Here is a 5,334-nt window from a genome sequence, read left to right as displayed (position 1 = left end):
AAAGCTTGCCCACTAAATCCCGTTGGCGGGGCATCAGGGCATTAAGCAGACTACAGATCGAGTTCTGGAAGAACTCTACTGGCCAGGAGTACACGACGAGGTTAATAGGAATGCCAGGGAATGCGACACCTGCCAAAGGACGGGCCCGAAAGGCAAAGTAGGAAAAGCACCGTTGCGACGAATGCCTGTTAACGATACTCCATTTGGTCGGGTAGCTGTTGATATTGTCGGTCCGCTGTCACCCACATCAGTGAAAGGGAATACATATCTTCTCACTCTCGTCGATTTTGCCGCGCGGTGTCCCGAGGCCGTGGCTCCGCCAAAGATAGATTCAGTGACCATGGCAGAGGGTTTGGTGGAGATGTTTTCGCAAGTAGGTTTTCCGAGAGAGGTCCTTTGTGACCAGGGATCCTGTTCAGTCCCAAAATGGAGAGAGCTCAGTGATCTCTTGGCAGGGAAACATCTCCGCACGGTCCCTTACCATCCAATGTGCTATGGGATGGTGGAGAAATTTAACAGCCCACTCAAGCAGATGCTGCGCAAGATCAGCCGAGCAGCCACAATAAACTACTTATGCAGTGGAAATGTTCATTTGCGGTTTGTGTAAAAAAGAACGACGTGGATTATTGGATCGTATTGGGCTACACTAAGAAGCTATTCCACATCAATATGCTGAAAAGATACGAAGAGCGTGCGTCCCAAGAGACCGTGGAGACGTTATCTTTCGTTGTAATCGAAGAAGGTGACTCAGAAGAACAACTGCCTACTCTTAGCACAAACCACGGTAAAGGAATTGAAGCCGTGCAGATCTCCACCAAGCTCGATGACGACAAACAGCAGGAGATTCGGTGCTTGCTTGACACGTATGCAGACATCTTTTCCGAGATTCCTGGTAAGACTAATCTAGTGGAATGTCAACTCAGGCTCTGGACTTCTTAATTCTTGAATACCCCGATATACGTGTTGCATTTTGCCATGAAGGACGTGGTCGAAAATGAGATAGACGAAATGATCAAATTAGAGGTCATTAAACGTACAAAATCTTCATACCATTCCCTCTCGATGTGATTAAAAATAAAGACACCTGTTGGACTTGCGTCGACTATCGACACATCAATGATCTTCTTGCGTCTGATTCAGAGCCCATTCCAAGGACAGATGTAATATTTACCGAGGTTGGAATCAAGGTTATAATTTTAGGAATTTCACCTTGCTAATGTCCACTGGCAGGTAACTTTAGAGGAAGCATCGAGACCAAAAACAGCGTGCTCTACCCAATCCGGTCACTATCAGTACGTCTGTATGCCCTTCGGCATTGGGACAGCATCGGCTATCTTCACACGCCTGATGCTCATTTTTTACAAGGCATTGACAATGTCGTTCATTACACCGGCGATGTTCTCGTAGCGACCTCCACCTGGGAAGAACATCTTTGGACTTTAAATAGGCTATTTAGCAGGGTGCGCGAGTCTGACCTGATGGTCAAGCCGCAGAAGAGTTAAATCGGAGCCGCAAACATCTCCTTTCTTGGACACCAGCTTGGGGAAGGGACCATCCAGCCGTTGGAAACGGTGGTGGAAAAGCTTTTCAACGTACCGCTTCCAAAGACAAAGAAGCAAGTGCGTTCCTTATTAGGGCTTGCCGAATACTACCGCAATTTCAACTGTGGCTTTGCCGACAAAATTCAACCGCTCATGGAGATGACACGCAAAATGGCACGACACCTTTTCTCTTGGACACCAGAGATGCAAGCCGCTTTTGGCGAGCTCGAGAACGCATTAACCTCCAGGCCTGTATTAAGAGCTACAATTCTCAGTAAGCATCTCGTGCTTCGCACCGATGCTTCCGAGGTCAGCATAGGCGCCGTTCTCCTGCTGGAGCACCGATAGAATCCAGCACCCGGTATGTGCGAGTCGACAGTTGTTACCTCGCGAATCTCGCTACTCAGCAATTGAACGCGAGTGTTTTGGGATAGTCTGGGCGGTGGAGAATTTGAACATATCCTTGTACAGGACATTCTTTATCATTCGGAGTGACCACCAACCCTTGCAATATTTTACGAAGGCAAATCATTCGAACAGCAGGGTACTGCTTTGGAGCTTAACATTACAAGAGTATACATTTCGTGTAGAGCACATCAAGGGCACCGAAAACGTAGGTGCCGATTGCATGAGTCTTTTGTAAATTGCCGGAGGGTGAGGCCCAATGTACAGTGCTACTATTCGATTTGCAATGGCTACCTGTGTAAACGCAGTGTGGTAGTGTTTGTGGGTTGTTTTTCTTTCCTCTTCCTGTGTTATCCGTTTATGTGTTGTTTAGTGTGTACATATTCACATTCATAGTACAGTCACGTTCAATGTTCGTGTCTGATTTATTGTACCGTATTTATTTTTCTTTTACCAGATGTATAATGTTTGACCCTATGTTTCCTCTGTGCGCGTTTCCATGTGCCTCCACGCGCCACTGGGTAAAGTGCCTTCAGTGACTTCAGCGGCGTCTAACTTGTCCGTTTACCACATGCACGTAAACGTTGTGAGAACCAACGGCCATTTTTCTATGTGAAAAAACTTTTCCCGTAAGGGGGGGGGGAGCATATGTGATGTGCACACGAAATCGTCGGGGGATTTTTGAACGAGGAGCGTCCACAGTGGTGCGTTCATAGCGGAGCGCTGCGCAGGTCAGCCCAGCGTTGCGCCTGTGCGCATGGCATGTGCGAGACGATGATGACGAAGAGCGTGGCAAGCGCGAGGACCGGAGAGCTGACGTGTGAGAAAACCGAGGCGTGAACGGAAACAGCGCAGCGGAGATCGTATGATTCAAGGGTGGAGGTGGTAGCCGTCCGACAATGGGTCCGTGCTGCTGTGGGCCTCCCTTGGATCACCGACGCAATCCTCGATCCTGCGTCCCATTCAAGCGAGGAGGTGGCATCCGTCGGATGTTGGGTCCGTGCTGCCATAGACCTCCTTTGGATCACCGACGCAAGCCTCCTGCGTTCCTTGCAAGCGTGGAGGCAGCAGTCGATGGGCTGAGGGTCCGTGCTGACAAAAGGCACACTTGGATAGCCCTAAGAAAGCCAAGCGTTTTGATGCACCGTCGACGAGTCCTGGTTACGCTTCTCCTGCTGCTGCCATGTTCTTCGCGCTGTTGACGGGAGACCACCGGCGTTTTCCTGCAGTCCTCTCCGCTCCTACTACCACCTGGCTCTTTTTCGCCACTTTTGCCGACACAACGCCCAAGACGCGTCGCAGTTCAACCTATGTTCCATCCTGTCTGCAAGGCATCCCCACTTCACCTGGGACGCTCAATATTTAAAAAAAATCGATTGCTGGGCGATTTGGTGCATGACTCGAAGCTAAAAGGCGCAGGAGTAGACAGGACGAACAAAGAAGGAACACGGACAAAGCGCTTACTGCAAACTGCACTTTATTTCGCGAGCTCCACGTTTATAGCAAGATGAAAGAGCAAAAAAAACACCAAACGAAAGACACGCAAAATTTCGATGATAATTTGTTCCATATCACGTCGGATTCTCGGCAAATTGCCAAACTGGCCAAAATGACATCACGGTTGAAAACGTTTTAAAGCTTTTTTCGCTGTATCTGTCCTCTACTTACACTAAGAAGGGGGGGGGGGGTTGCATCTACTTACAAAAATGAGGTGTGCGCATTGGCGCCTACCTTGCACCAGTTTTGAGCAATATATACCTTTCTTTTTGCAAACGAAAATTTTCTATTAGCCTGGCAGGCGTGGGAATCGCAAGAATTTACAGGTATGTAGACGATTATTTGGTCTTTCTGGATGGTTACGATGACAGTTCTGCTTCCACTGCTGCTGTTGTTTCTGCGCTAAAAGAGTGTCCCCAATCTCAAGTATTAACATTTTAAGCTCCTGGAAATGATAGCATAACCTCCCTAGATCTCACCCTTCGTTTCTCAAATTGTCTGAGCTGCTGGCGCTCTCAGCTCAGAACCAAAAAACCCCTCCTCCCCATTTATTCTGCTCATTTCAAAGTAGGGAAAAGGGGCATCATCAGCTTGTGCATTGGGAATGCCACTCAGAAGTCATGCGATCACCTTTAAACCTATACTTTTGATAGCCAAGTCTCGCGCCTTCTAGCTGCTGAATACCAAGAATTGTTGTCCGCTGTGGCCTGTGGTATGTTGAAGAAGCGTCAGTGAAGGGAGTCCGATCAACGAGACAAAAACAATAAGAAGACAGTCGTGCTTCCGTACATGCATAATGTTAGCCACAATCTGAAGAAAATTGCAAGCAGGATTGGCGTGGAAGTTTGGTTTTCGGCACATGTAAAGGTCGGTAGACTGTGCGCGAAAGGCCGCCGCGGAGGCTCAGTGGTTACGGCGCTCGGCTGCTGACCCGAAAGACGCGGGTGCGATCCCGGCCGCGGCGGTCGAATTTCCATGGAGGCGGAATTCTAGATGCCCGTGTACTGTGTGATACAAGTGCACGTTAAAGAACCCCAGGCGGTCATAATTTCCGGAGCCCTCCACTACGGCGTCCCTCATAGCCTGAGTCGCTTCGGGACGATAAGCCAATAAACGTAGACTGCTCAAAGGTGAATTCTGAAGAGGTGTGAACTAAGCGCTGCCCCATAAACACCGCGAACCCTTTGTACTGTGTGAAGTAGGGGTTATGTAGAGTATTCCTTTGTCTTGCGGCAAGGAATATACCGGACAAACTGGAAGATGTTTTAACGAATGCCCGCTTAAGCATCATAACGATGTACAAAAAGTCGCTATGAAAGGCCACCTCGCTGCGCACTGTAGGAGGTGCAAAAATTGTACTCCTAAGTTTTCCAATGCACGTGTCATTAGTAAGCATAAAGAAAAGTACACCAGCGAAAGGGTTGAAGCCTTCCTAATCGAAGCACCAGTTGAGGTATGTGTGAGGACAACCTAAGTATTTTTGACAAAAAGCAGCTTGTGTATTTGGCCGACAGTGCGATTTGATATCGACACAGCTATCGTCACAGTCATGCGTGTGTTTTGTTTGGTTGTTTTTTACCTTGTACCTTGCTATAAGAGTCGAGCTCGTGCAATAAGCTACCTTTGAAGCCTTGAAGGTACTGGTGAGCGCTACCAAAAAACGGAAAGGGACGAACACACAGGACAAGCGCTTTCTTACTGCAATAAACTACAGTTGCAGTAAGCGCCTTGTCCGTGTTTCCTTTTTTTCTTATTGGCACTTTTCCTTTAATTTATAAACGCGACTTCGCTTTGTTTTGTTTGATCTGTTTGTTTTCTTGTCTTTTGTTCGAACCTGCACGCGATAGCGTTCCCCTTCGAAAAATCGCGGACGCGTTACCGAATTGCGACA

Source organism: Amblyomma americanum, chromosome 8, assembly GCF_052857255.1.
Source record: "Amblyomma americanum isolate KBUSLIRL-KWMA chromosome 8, ASM5285725v1, whole genome shotgun sequence".
Classification (NCBI taxonomy): domain Eukaryota; kingdom Metazoa; phylum Arthropoda; class Arachnida; order Ixodida; family Ixodidae; genus Amblyomma; species Amblyomma americanum.
Note: the sequence above shows the minus strand (reverse complement) of the source record.